General features: G+C 36.5%; 1 protein-coding gene across 3 annotated transcripts in view; it reads left to right on the forward strand.

Annotated features, from left to right (window-relative positions):
* LOC126866077 (connectin-like) overlaps window positions 1-15,519 on the forward strand; it is a 349,072-nt gene that overhangs the window by 151,350 nt on the left and 182,203 nt on the right. Inside the window, exon 1 of one of the 3 annotated variants that reach the window (XM_050619179.1) lies at window positions 11,350-11,823. The exons of the other annotated variants lie outside the window; for them this stretch is intronic. The gene's annotated coding sequence lies outside the window, so the exon portion shown is untranslated. Of the gene's footprint in view, window positions 1-11,349; window positions 11,824-15,519 lie in introns of those variants that run through there. 3 annotated transcript variants of the gene reach the window in all.

Here is a 15,519-nt window from a genome sequence, read left to right on the forward strand (position 1 = left end):
CTCGCACACACAGACCAACGTACACATGCAGAGGGGTGCATTTAATTTTGCGAATTTCGTTCTTGGTCTGGATACGTCGCGGTGGATACAAGGAGAGGCAGGAAGGAAGAGGGTCAGGTTAATGTACGGGCTACGAGGTCGGTCTTTTCAACCCAAGGGAATCTAAACGGCTCTCGCTGAATAAGACGCCGCCGAAGACGGAAGCGAGTCGGATCCCCGGTTAGTAGAGAAACTCGTAAATAATCGACCTGTTAAACTTGGGATTCGACTGATCTTTTGTCAATGGAGATCGATACTTTAACGCGTACATAGCCGTTGTGATGCTTTTTTAATAATTGAATGGAGTATCCTTTGTAAAGGGAAGTTTGACGACGCTTGGTCACGTCAGTTTGAGAGAAAATTTCTAGTAACTGTGCAAATGTTTGGAATTGGGTTAATCCTTTGTGGATGGAGGCCGATACTTTTACGCGAACATAGCGATTTTGAAATTTTTTTGACAATAGAATAAAGTATCCTTTACGAAGGGAAGTTTGACGTTGTTTGATAATATCAATTTGAGAGGAAATTTCTAGTAATTCTGCAAATTTTTAAAATTGGGTTAACATTTTGTCGGTGGAGGTCGATACTTTGACACGAACATAACGATTGTGAAATTTTTTTGACAATAGCATAAAGTATTCTGTGCAAAGGGGAGTTTGACGCTGTTTGATAATATCAATTTGAGAGAAAATTTCTAGTAATTGTATTATGTTGTTATTCTTTTATGTTGTATTGAATTTTTTTAGTAACTGGCTAGAGTTTCCCTTCTGACAGGTAAATTGATTGGTAAAGTTTATTTGGATGTTTTTCAAATTTTCTAAAAATATCGATATCTACTTTTATGTAAATAAACTGGGTAAAGTTCTTCCACAATTGCATAAAGTGGCCTTTGTGGAAGACAATTTCCTAGTGGAGGTTGTTTGAGAGGAAATTTTCGACGAATTTTACAACTTCTCCATCAAGTATTTCGGATATGGAAATTATTTATGGTTAATATTTTGTGATAAATTATTCTTACATCGAAAATTTCGAAGGGATCTTAAAATTGTTTTTATGATATCTGTGTGAAACTTTTGACGTCTCTTATCTTCAGCCATTGAATTTCGAATTATATCGAAAGTGTTTCGGCAACGAAAGTGCTCTGGATTAGTTCTTTGAAGGAGATTTGAAAAATTTTGTTGAGCCTTGTATCATGCAAATGGAAGACAGAAAGCTCGAAGATTGAATATTCTAGGAGATGAAGTACGAGTCAGTAGTTTTCAAACGGAACTAGGTATTGTAAAATCAAATATCAATGCTTTTATGGTTTCAGAGGGTGTATTTCTATTTTAACCAAAAAGTTATTTTCTTGTGTTGCCTTTTATTTCATAAAAGATGTTGTCAAAGATATCAAATGAAACCGAAGTATCGTTCGTTTCAAAGGATTCTATAATTTTTAATAATTTATCATTTGAAAAATTCATACAATCCCGCGGAAGCTATAATTTATAGCCCACGAGTAACATCTTAAAGCAATTCTGATAGTACTCCGTGAATTTAAATTTTTCTTGAAATATATCCGAGCCATTAAAGGACGGGTATGCTTGTGAAATTTCAAGTAGTATAAGTCAGTCTGTAGTCAGACTCCGTCAAGAAGACCTAAACCTTTTATAAATTTACTATTATGCTAATATTCGTGACTTCAACATCAGCGTATGCAATAGAGCAGTTTCCTAAAAAGCTTCTGTCCAAAGAAACTTATATCTTGCAACATAATTCACTAAAAATTCATCTCCTGGTATAGTTGATTCATAAGCTGATATATAAATTCGTATAGTTGATTCATTTACAACGATTTCGATTAGATTACTTAATTTTAGAGCGAGCTTTGTTTTAATTTCTACCCTATATTTTATACAATGAAACCTTTTAATCCTGTCTTTATCATAGAAAAAATACAGTACAAGTTATAACAATATATCGTAGATTCTCGAATGAAACTTGCCGAGCGAAAGACAATCGACAAACTCTCGTATCGATAGTTATCACCGTCCATACAAGTTCGCTAGACATTTCCAACCATAGCCTGAAGCAGCGTGGCCAAGGTTTGCCAACTGTTCCACTTGGCTCGAACCTTTTCCATCTTCCCGATAAACGAACTCTCGGCTGCCAACGCGTGCCATTATCGATAAGGAGCATCCCCATTTTTTTTCCCATGGATGTTCCATGGTCACGAGAAGGGAGGAAAGGTGAGAAAATAAGGAACAGAGAGAAAGAAGGATCAGAAAAACGCCAGGTTGGATACCAGGTTCGTGATGCGACGAGGAGATCGATTCGACGAGTTCTCTTGGAACAATGTCGCGGAAAAACGAATTCGAACGGAGGGCATACTTCTAACGCGTCCTTATCTGCGAGCTTATGCAAATGCCGAGCAGTTTGCTACGGGGATTTGCATAGACTAGCCCGACGATCTATACGGGATCATGTCTGGGCATAATCTCAAGACGCTCCGCCAGTTATGCACTGCCTTTTCGAGTAGTCACGTTAGCGGTTCGCCTAGTTTCTTTTTTGCGTCCTCTCTCGCGGATGCAGATTCTCCTCTTGCGAAAGGCAGCATTATAAAGCTCGATTTCCACCCAAAGCAGATTTCTGGCGAACGTTTAGAAATTAAGAATCCATTCCATGTTCCAAGCTTACGTCGCTATTACGCTTTCATGGAACTACGCTGTCGGCCATAAGTTTCGCACTTCTACGAATTCCGTTAAACTCGAGAATTTGCAGGAAATGTTGGCTTGCGATTTTGTTCCTCTAGAAAGCTTTCTAACGGAGAAAGAAAATTACCATCATCTATAAGGTTAATTTGTAATCAATAAGAAAAGTAGCGAGAGATTTGTTAGAGATGCAATTGGAAAAGTTGGTTGAAAAATTTTGACCAACGGTGTATACTTCGTCGTCTCAATGTTTAAGTAGACAGTAGTTGTAAATTTCTATTTAGATCCTGTTTCTTCAGCTACATTTATAAAAATATGAATATTGTATAAATATTCGAGGTTTGTTAACGAGTAAATGAACAGTTTGTCTTTTATTTCACCTTTTTCGCAAGTTTTCCAACAGAGTAACGAGGACAGCCACCGCTGTGAAATTGCCACGATCGCTATCCCTGGTCTACATAGGGCTTAAACCGATGAAACATGGTCCACGTCATTGCAGAACGCTTGTTCATTATCAGAGCAGCTGAAGATCGGACTTTTGGACACTCTGCAGTGACGTTTCGTTAAGATAATGCTCCGGCTAACAGAAGTTGCCGGGCCAGAGTCAAGTTTGCCGAGAGTTCGTGAATGTGAATCTCTTTAATGGATATGTGTCATCAGGCTGGTGGAAAATGGTGGTTGGTTGGTGGAGCACAGTGGTTTCTCTGAAGTGGTTTCTTGCTTTTTATTTAGTAGTTTTAACCAGACATAGGAAGACTGTTACCTTTGAGTGACATATCGAGGTAAATCTGAAATTTGCACGACGTATTTATGGAAACTCGTCAATTTGTAATACTTCGGGACTGTGTTGTCGACGTTGATACTATCTTAAGATCGAAGAAGTTGAAAGGAACTTGGATTTAAAGGACTTGTGATGTACCTACTTTAGAAGATTGGTTCAAATTAAACGAATATTATTTTATGAAAACTTAAGAATTCACTGTCGAAATACTTAAGACTCATTAGAATACAATTAAGAAAAATGGCGCAAATTAGTATGGTAGTTGTACTTTGATTTTTCACTGATTTTATTTTCAATCACTCGCAAAGAGGAAATATAATCGAACGGTGTGCAGCGAATCTCAATAGAATCTCGAATCTCGAAAACGATCTATAACCCTTCTATTCTTAACATTCCTCTAATTCTTCTAATTTTTTTCTTAGTTGCAACTGAAACGTAGAATTTATTTGTTTCAAATTAAAGCGTTCGCGCCGGGTAAATTATTAAAACCGAACGTATCGACGGCCCTGAGATAAAATAGTACTCATTTGCAAATAACGTTGGTTACCAGCGCGAGTTTACAGTTACAGCGAGCCGAATTGTCGAGCAACGGTCTTGTTAAACCAGAGCTGTACCACAGTTCGTGAAAAAAAGGTGAAATAAAATGAAAGGAAAAAAAAACTGGAAACTGGATCGCGGCGCGTGTGGTCGTCGATTAACACTTCGTGGTTTTATTAAAGCTCGTTTCGACACCATATTTTATGGTACTCGTCTTTAATTTAAACCAGAACACAATGTCAGAGAAGCGTAAAAATTGCCCAAACCCAACCAAATTCATTATTCCGTTAAAAAGTTTGACATAACGCGAATTATCGACCCAGTTCTAAAAATTTACATATATGTAGCTCCGATCTACGAATATTTCATTTCATAATCAATAAGTTCTGATAGATACGTCAATTTTAATAGATAACTACGAGCATATAACTAGGGACAGTGTGTTTCAACAGGTGACTACGCGGAAACCCTTCAAGTTCACGAGCTCGGACAGAAACTCCAATCTTGAAGTTCCATCCCTTAAAGACAATTCTAACTTTTATCCAAACGTCACAGAACTGCTTTTAAATCTTTGCGCGATCCTTGAGCAATCGATGCCAATGATAAATGGCGTACGATAGGACTATTATTATCTTCCAATCATTTTAGTAACGTGTCAAAGCGGAACTTAATCCGATCCCTTTTCTAGTCCCTCTCGATATCTCACTGCATATTTGTTTTAAAAATGTCTATCGAATTGTTCCTTCGATATTCGTGTTACATTAATAACACGAGAAGATTTTTAATTGTTGAAGCGGTCGCCACTTCTAAGAAAACTCTATATCTGGTCGTTGTAGTTTTCTCAAGCACTGAAGCCATCGACAGCGTATAAACAATAGACTGGGACGAAGGCAAACCATAGACAGTAGACAGGCGACGATGGCTTCGGGGTTTTCAGTTATAGGATAACACTGCTAGCCTGCGAATTTGGACCAGCTGAAACTATATTCCTACTTGTACTTACACTTCTGTATTAAAATATATTTTCTACTTTACAATTTATCCACGAGTTTCTCTGTTTATAATCATCTAATAACCTCAACGTTAATTGATAATCGTATTCTTTTAATTATCTTGTGAACCAGTCCAGTATCTTTGTCCTTTTACAATCTTAAATATCGTCTTTTGAACAACAAACAGTAACCAGCCTTTGCCTGAATAATAGTATTAGTCCTATTATAGTATTTGCCTTAATAATAGTATTGTCCTGATATTAAAGTTCAGACAGAAATAATCTAACGTCCAACTAACGTAAAAATCCTGCGATTCTCAAAGAAACAACGCTGTAGATGTGTAAGCATTCTTATATTCGTACGAACATAAATGAAGAAATTGAACTTTTCTCGAACAAAAATTTAGTCGATCTACTAAATTCTATGAAATATCATAATAGCTTTAGTTAATATTAATAACGCACTCTGTGGACTTTTGCACTCTTGAATTCTCGAAGAATGCAGTCTGTGTGGTAATAATTATGAAATAAGCTAATCTTCCAATCCTCCAATTTTGACACAAAGCCTATGTTTCCCTTAACGAGGCACGCGCTTTTCACGGTCGATTTTCAAATTCGGTTACGGGCTACTTTAATCTGATGAGAAGTTACCTTCCAGTCGAAACTTGGTCCCTGTGCTTTCGCCACGATAGTGTTGATTAATTTGTTCCGAAACGGCTTATCTGGCCGTACTGGCGGACTGTAAATGCAATCGAGTCGCGTGGTGTAGGCGAGGGCTAACTTTCGCATAGTTGCCACAACAAGTATTTATCTTTCCGATAGTTGGCTCGCAAGAACTGAACCACGCCGTTCGAAAACACGGTTATGCCGCCAACTCTGGACCTTCCTTGTCAGATTTCACTTCAGATTTCTCGTTAGTCTCAAGTCGTTCATCGAACCGGTGATTAAGTTTCTATGCTGTTTAAGTTTTATGGATTCGCAGGATTCGAATGCAAATCTCGCGTGGCAAACATGATCTTTCTCAAGATAGATCTGCATTTCGGTTTCATATTTATTGGTTCTGACGAGAATAGCTTTCTTGTTTGCTACAGAAACTTCCGCGATTTTATGAAAACACGCGATCTGTAGATTGGTTTCCGACTTCCTGTAACTAAAACGAACGTTCGTCTAATTATCGACGAAAAATTCGAAGGCTAAAGGAATAAAGGCTGCAGAGGAAACACATAAGAAGTTATATTTTCTGTTTTTTTATAGAACAGCAATTCTTATGTTCGATATACCGTGAACTAAACACGAGCTATTAAAATAATCGTACGCTACACGATATCAATTAATTGATTCCACGATAAAATACGTATCTCTGCTACTCTATCGAAGTCTTGAAAATGTTAGCTATATGATTTTACCAATCTTCGTGAAATTAGCTACCTTTAGAAAGTATGTATTTATAAGCGTAATGTTTCTATACGATGAATGAATATAATCGAAAATTTCGCGCGAAATTCGCCATTTACTATCAATCGAAGATTCCCACGTTTAAACACCAAATTCTATCATTTAATCAACGTAACTTCCACCTCTGTTTTCTATCCCACAACCAATCATTTTGATTCCATTTCGAAAGCGGAGCACCGACCTCCCTTAAGAAAGCCGTATACACATTCTCACGCATTCGATCGATTTCAAATTGGATAAGGTGCGGCAGGGCCGAATTAAAGCTCACGAGGCCCTGAGGATCCCTTCAAGGAAGAACGAGGAAGGGAGTTAAGATGAAATTTTTATTTTATTTTGTAATAAATTGTATTAAAAACTTTTTAGTACCCATTTCTAAAATACATTTGCCTTTTTTAAAATTTTTCTTAAGGTAATTTTCTCGTTATACTTGCAAGATAAAACGTATTTTTCTCGAACAGCTAGGCCCGCGGTGATAGACCCCCTCCGTCTCTTAATCCGCGCGTGAGATCAAGAGAAACACGAACCTCGACAAAATTATTTATTCGACTATGAAATAGATGGAACATGAAACGTATCGGCCAAACGATTCTGCTCACGTTTCCAAGGCTTCCTGTTAAATTGTATGATGTTTCTATCTCTCTCGCTGCCTCTCTCTCTCTCTCTCTTTCTCTCTCTCAGGCGAGAGTCAGTGCCCGCGGAACTGATCCACGGAAATTCGAGTAACTTAGTACCGCGTTGCGCTCACCGCGTTTGAAGAAAATCGAAGCGAAACCCCTTTAATGCCGCCATGTTTACAGAACTTGTGTTAATTTAACTTCTGTCCTACCCTGCACGGCTGGTATTCGATTTATTCGAACGGTTTGCCAGTGCCTGCGACACTCGCTCGCGCATTCGCAATTTTGAAGAAAGTCCATCAATTATTTGTTCGAAGTCTGCAACGATCACAGAGACAGAGAGTCAGTCTAAAGTTAACGTATGATGTTGCAGATGCGAAAGAAGAATGTTTGGACTTCTCGAAACCTTTAAGAGGCTTCGATTAGATGCGACAGAATTTCCAAGAAATGATCGCATCGAACGAGAGAAACAGGGAAAAAGAGAAAGAATTAGAAACAATGATAAATGAAAATCTTTTAAATCCGTGAAATTTATCTTATCTTAATCGTCCTTAAAAATTTAGTACGTGGATAACCGATATCCAACGAGACAGTCAACGCGTTTAACGAGAGAAAATGACACGGTATAACTGGTGAGAATGATCTTTCTCTTGGAAGTTCTTCTATTTAGATCGCAGGCACAATTTTCATAGAAATCGATTTCAGCTATCCGGTGGAACCAATTGAAACGGTCTGGGCATAACCTATTATTGAGTCTGCTCAATTATGAGTTATCTCCTCGTAAAGTTCAAGAGTGCAAGGTATGCGTGGCGCATCGCATCGAAGTCCTGGGAACGTTCCTCATGCGCATTTAATGGTGGGTAACGCACGAGTGGCTCCTCAATAACATACGTTATTGAACCATCCAGCCGACTTCCCACCAGCTCCGTCTACTGAAATGGAGCTGAATACCTTCGCTGTAAGAAAAGAAAATTGCGATAACGACATCGATCTCCGTAGCTGGTCCATCGACATAAGGCTCTGACAAGATGCGATGCGCTTGTTTATGGTTTTTCTCAACACTTTTACAGCCGAGGCGAACGATTGATGTTCGGTGTGAAATAATCACATTGCAATGTGTAAACATGAGATGTAACTATAGTAGAATCTTTTTGTTTGCTGTTAGTTATCATCCGAATTGATTGTAACTAGATTTAAAAGCGGATTTCTATGCATTTAGGAGTAAATGAAATATGTAAAAATGTATTATTCGATAAAAATTTATGCGAAAATTAAATCTCTTTCTTCGTTATCTTGAACGGTGTTGATAAAAATAGAAATTTACAGAAACATCGAATAACTTTGTCTTCGTATGGGAGAAATTATTTTATTTAGCTCTTTTCTGGCTATTTTACGAATTAGAAGTAAAATTAGAGGATTCCAAAATTTTCGCTGCAAAATTTAAGCTATTATAACTTTGCGAAGAAAAATCGTACAAGTATTTGCTTGACGTTATTTTAAAGAGCGAAGTTTCTACCTTCAGCTCGCTGAATTGACTTTCCCTTAGAATTCAGATTCTACGTGGAAGTAGAAATAGTAATCAAAAAATATGGAGTAAATTCTTAAAAAAAAACAAAAATTCTTTTCACGATCGCATTATTAATTTAATAGAATTCGACGGTATATTTACATTACATTACATTAACTAACGTTAAATTGAATTTTCTTTGAAAGACTCAAAATTTGCAGAAATAGGAACACAGAAACCGATTAAATATCCATAGCGTTTTTCTCTCATTTAATTATAATTTAATTATAATAAAGAAATTATAATTTACTTATAGCAAACAAGAATGGTTTGTAGGTCGTTATACGTCGATACAGAGATTTATGATCTATTGGTTAATTCCCTAAACCGGGTCACCGTTCCTTCGATAAATGGAGATCGCTACGGCATCCTGCCGCACGGTATAATTGATCATTTCTCGAATACACCCACTGCAGCTAATGTACACGCGCATCCTGATGATTTGTAATTATATTGGCGATTGGCTGTCGCTTTATCGAGCGGCACTGTTAACGGGAAATTTATCGGAAACTGGCGGTAATTCGTATAATTGTTGATAGTGTAAATTGTCGGTAAAACGAATCGAATGTTTGGTCTATGGTTTTCACGTTATTCATAGATCATCATACGATCAACCAAAATCGTTTTCAAATTGATTCTCTAACAATTTTCCCAGAAATTATCGGATATAATGTTACTACGTTCGTCGATTATAATATTTATTTAATATTAGCCGAATTGAATACAAAGGCTGTAGAGAAATAACACGACAAATCTCATTTTACATTGCTTTATTCAAAGTTGCCTTTTTATTCGATCTTAGGGTTAAATCTGTATTTTTCTCAGTTTTAATAATTTTACATTTGGCTGGACCTAACAAATTCCATTCTTAATCATTTTATATCGAAATATACCTTGTCATACTTAATTAGAAAACGACATTAAAATTTAAAAATCAACAAAAATGTACTTGTATTATTTTCCCCGAGCTTCGTACGAACCAATTATCTTTCCGCTTTAAACAACTGCATCGTTATAAATTTTTGTATTTTATATTTATGTGTCTGTCTGTGTAAAGTTCCAAACTAAATACAAAGTCGCAGGATTAGTATTTTAGTATGCTAAACACACGAATCCGCCAAAAAGCTATGGAAACGAATGTACGACATTTGTTAATTTTATTCATTTGATATTTTTCAAATTTAATAGGAATTAATTATCTTTTCGCTTTAAACTATTGTTTCGTTGGAAATTTTTCTGCTTTATGTTGCTGTGGGTGTACTCGCAGAAAAATAAATATAAAATTTCAGGATTAGAGTCTTAGTATATCGAACGAGGTAGGCACATGCTTTATATTAATTCGTTAGCACATGTTGAGAACAATTGTGTTACGCGTTAAACTAAAAGGCCGACGGTCCTTCGCAATCGTTTAATAAATTTTTTATTTCGGGCCCGCGAATGAGACACACGGATGAACACAAAGGACAGTGAAAGCGTTAACTTTTTTAATTAGTAACCGCGACATACAACGCGGCAGAAAAGCTGTCGTTTTACGAGCGTGAAAATCTGATTTAATCATCGCAATTAAAATAATTTTTCAGCGAGGTAAAAACGTAACGCACCAAGGATGATAAATTGTCGAGTCGTTAAATACTTCTAGTCGTTGCGATAATAATTTTACAAACAAATATCATTTTGATCGATCCAATTTTCACCAATATTATTTCGCTATGCAACAATGTTAACAGGTGTTGAATATCGCTTAAGGCTCGAAGTAACAGTTTCGCAAACAAGTGTCATTTCGATGACGTAGGGAAATATTCCTTTATCTTCAATATTTTATATGTTCAATGCATAAAAAGTTCCAACACTCCAAAATACCATTACGTGCAAATCGTCTCATTTTCCAAAAGGTAAATGAAACAAGTCAAAGGAAATAAAAAGAAGAGGATTTAAAAGAATATTACCTTCGTAAATATACTTATATATATAAAAGAAATAAAAAAAAAATAAAAATTCAAAGATATTTATTTCCTGTTCTGTAAAGTACAAACTGAAAAATTAATCGTCTATTAATCATTCTTTAATTCGCGAATCGTCCACGGATCAGTTACAAATAAAAAGTTGACAAGTATCAATCGTCAACTTTCCATCCCTTCAATTCGTAAACCCAAACGTTACACCCTCGATCAAACTCCCCGTTTACAGAACGACAAATCGTAAATCTCTTGCACGCTAATTATCCACCCTCAAACATCAAAATCACCAGTTAAACGCATGTTGAAAGGGCGGAAACGTCGCCGAACATCCCGGCGATAATTCGAAGCTCAACTTCCAGCCAAGCGTAGAAAGGCGTCGCGTCGGGAGCTGTTCGAAGGAGCGAGTTAATTGTCCAACTTGTAAAGAGTATGAGAGAGAACAAGAGAGAGAAAGAGAGAGAGAGAGAGAGAAAGAGAGAGCAAGAAAAAGGAGAAGAGGGCGAGAGTTGCACAATTCACGGTGGACGTCATCGACTTAAGTGGATATCATTTGATCGCGCGGGACCTTTTCCTCCGACTAGCATCCCTCTATTTACGCAGGGGGGATGTTGCGAGGAGGGGGGATAGAGTGGGGCGGGCATTTTCGTTATACCTGACCTCGGGGACGACTTTGTACTTTGTTCGGAACGAGTCAGTCGTGCTTTGCCTTTCGCTTCGAAAGCATCGTTGTCGTTCTGCTCGTTAACGCGTGCCGTCCTATTCGAAGCGTAACTTATACACAGCAACTTAATGTTAGTGTTTTCATACGTGTGTGCGCGACTTTCTCTGTATTTCTTTTCTTAACGTTCATTAACGAAGTTTTAAAAATATATCGTAAAATATCTTTTAACGACGTCTTGGAATATTAAATTTTATTAAATTTTGAAACAACATAGTAGACCATTGAACCGATACAGTGACTTTGGATTAATATAGTGGACTGTCGAAACGATCTTTTGCAATTTCTCGAGTTTCCGAATATCGTGAACGTTAGAAGCAAAGTGAGTGTTCCTGTGCCGATTAGAGAGAAAATAGTTTCAATAGTGGAGGACAGTCTGATTTATCATCCGCTGTTTGGCTGGACGAATGTTTTAGAAAACCCTTGGGCCTCGCCGACTTGGAGAACGCCGGCGTGAATTTCGCTGCCAAAAGGTAAGGCGATTTATCTATCACTAGTCGATATCCGCGTTGATTTCTCTCAGGAGTTGACTTATTAAGATATTTCGATCGACGAATGGATTTAAGGAAAATTTTACGAATATTATACGCAGAAGTTCGATCGGTTATAGGCCCAAAACTGGTGAAAAACTCCCATTTTTAATATTTTTAATCATTTGTAGCTCGCAATAACGTTAACCGACTTCGATGAAATTTTCAGCATGCGTGTAACCAACATAAATCGATAAAGTATTTTTTTAATGTTTGCTAGCCACGGATAAAAAAAATTCTAACCGCGACCTTTCTCACTTTCTTCGTTATTTTGATCAACTACAATTTTTTCAATATTTTTTTACACGTCGTCTAACATCTAGTGAACTATGTAATTTCTAAAATAAAAAGCTCAGATCGTTTGGTCCAACATTAAAAAAGTTATTCCGCTTTAAAGATGCTCAAATATACGCGAGTCACCGTATTGTGTACACACGCAGAGATTGTATCGATTCTGTTTTGGAATTTTGTTTTGGAAGAAATAGCTTTAGGACGTGAGATGTAAACACTTGGCAGAATTTGTTCTACTTTCTGCATTTGTTTCCGAGTTTAATTTCTAATGCGACGAAATACCGTTTAGAGAAGGTGCACAAAAATAGCCCGAGCTTTGATTATGTTACAGGCATGGAATAATCATAACAAAGAATAGAGGAAAAAATTTTGTTGTAATTTAATACCGTGACCAGATAGCATTTCGGCAACAAAATATTATGGCGCAATATATAAAAGTTGTACAAAATATTTAAAGAATAGAGATCAATTGGCGCAGGTTTCTGTTTTATGACAATGAATTTCTAATTCGGTTCTATGATAATGTAGGCGGTTTTATTGATGCGCGTGAAAAGATTTTTTTACAAAGAAAATTTCATCGAGAAGAGCGCAGCTCCGTTTAGCCGCTGTCGCGTTGTTTTCGTAGACTTTCTCGTAAAATAGGCAGCGAGAAGTGTTTCGCGAGACTTGACAAAAAAAGACTGCACGCTAATTTCTTAAATATTTTAATTATTCTCGAATTTAATAACCCGATTCGAGCGATAAATCCTCTGAAACTATGCAAGAATCGAATAATTTGAAAAAATCGAAATTCTTTGCTCGAACATCTAGTCAGTCATCCGTCAAATGGCAAGGCAGAGGGAAAAGATTTCAAACAAAAATTTGTCTGAAACTTAAATAAAAATATCGTAAAGCAGAATATCCCCCGGGTGCAATAAACGTTTCAGTGTTCAGTAAAAAGTCACTGATAAAATACTCGATGAATATTTCCAATAATCCCCCACTTTGTAGTACGTTCGGCACGTAGAAACGGTGACACACGACGACCCTTAACCGCGCCCTTAATGTGCGAGTCGATTCCGTTGAAGTTGCATGGGAAAATCGGCCGTTAAATTTGCGATTCAGCCAGTAAATATTGGGTATCGGTGTAACGAAACTGCATGCTCGAAACAGCTATCCAGCCCAACCACCCTATATCAAATATATATTCTGAACCGACGCATCGTAAACACGCGCGAACTGACCACGATCTGACCGTACTCTATCTACAGGGTGAGATCGTCAAGGGGATACGTTCAACTCGTCCCTTTCGTCTCTTGGGATGCATAATACAGTCTCGGGAATTATATTTTAATTATTTTAAGAATCTTTTGTTTCATTATCTTCTTTGTTTTATTCCGATGTATAGTAATCCGTTTTTCAGTTGGTGAATTAACAAGATTTAATAAGAAAATTTGCTATTTATCCTATTCTTCGTACTATATCCAAATGTTGATTAAATTTTAGATTTATATAATAGATATCGTTTCCTAACAAAGATATCCAGGCTTATCGTAATACGATAATTTTTCATAATGAGAACTAGAATAGGATGCTGCAAATTACTCTGATGGAATTAGTTTAGTTTGGTATTGATCGGGAATTTGGTAATTTTAGTTAGAGATTTCGAGTATTTTTATTACGAATCTGTTGATACAAGCTTTATTGGAAACCTTAATAGCTAGATTAACGGAATAATGATCAGATGTTTCAAGGTGGTAAACGGTGTTTATCTCGTTTATTATCGTAGATTTTAAAATATCCACGATAAGTGTACAGACAAAGAATTGTTCGATGTTATTAAGAAAATAAAAATGATATAATTATGTAACTGCGACGATCATGTAAATTTGAAATGAAAGGAACTTACGAGGAAGATGATAATCTTTTACCTACCCACCTAAGTATGAATTCATAAATTCTGCTGCAAATTCGCTCGGTACTTTCAAAGTATGGTGTGTCAGAGAGAAACGATGGTATCATCCTTCGTAAAGCAGATTATTGTCTGCATCCAGTGTTCAGACGTTCAGATTTGGGTGGCTGGAAAAGTTTCGAGTACACAGGGCGAGGCACTTGAAACAGGCCACCCAAATAACTTCCTGACTTCTTGCAGATAAGGTGGAGTGTTTCAGATAAAAGTTTCTAAACTCGTAGCGAGAAACCGCGCGATAAAAATGAGATATTAAGTTCATTGCTGCTTCTTCATTTTTTCACTATGCATTCCTGAGGCGAACTGTTTACGAGATTCTTTCAGTCCATCGCTTTTGATTTCTATCGGATACGCGGACATTTTTCAATAATGTCGCCTATAAGAACGCCCCAAGACTATCAATTTAAGAATATCGTCAGTATCTCATTTAATAGAATCAATATGTATTGTTCAGACAATATTGTTAATATTCATTGACAAACCACATTGCGAGAGTCTTGAAATATTGACTATATCATTGATTGTTTAAGGGGACACCTAAGGATTTTGCTGCAGAAGAATAAAAGTTTTGATTGTTCTACAGGAAAGACAAGAAATATGAATATTTTTAAAAAATTGCACCCTCGTTGTACGAATTTTTCGAACATCTGCTAAAATTTCTAGATGAATTTGTCGTTCGTATTATAATAAATTATTTCTATTAACGTTATAACAAGAAATCGAATTTTATACATCGATTTTTAGATATCGAATTCGATATATAGATATTGTCATGAGAGGGAAAATAAGTTTAATGTTTAAAACTGCGCTGTGCTTCATTTAAGAAGACTCATCTTCTCGCAATTATCCTTAAACGAACATCAAACACGAAAGTATCATGTTTTTCTCCAGAAGATAAATTACTTCCACAGAAAATCATACTCTGGCTTAATTACCCCGAGACAAATATTAGACATCGATCTTACGCTACCTTATAAAAGAGTCTTCTTAATTTCCTTAACTCTCTCGGCTACCAATAGAATACTATTTTTATGGAATTATGAAACAATTACGGGTCACGATAAAATACGCTGTCTCCGTATACAGTTTCGGTCGGTCTCTCGTAATTTCATCTCTAAAGAGGCAATTTATCATTTGTTTTCTATTATCATTATTGGAACAGTATACGTATCAGCTGAAACTCCATTCTTTAAACGAATAATACACGTCAAACATTTTCTTATTAACAAAAAATTGCACCGTCATAAAAACTGAATCTAAACTTTATAATCCGATTTAACCATCATTTCTCAAAATATAGTTAGAACCGCCACGCACCATCCAGTCCATTTATAATATATTTTGCAATACTTAATGCATCGCGATATAATATTTTTATAATATCGGACAAATTGAGCGGA

This window comes from Bombus huntii, chromosome 5 (genome assembly GCF_024542735.1).
Source record: "Bombus huntii isolate Logan2020A chromosome 5, iyBomHunt1.1, whole genome shotgun sequence".
In the NCBI taxonomy this organism is placed as follows: Eukaryota; Metazoa; Arthropoda; class Insecta; order Hymenoptera; family Apidae; genus Bombus; species Bombus huntii.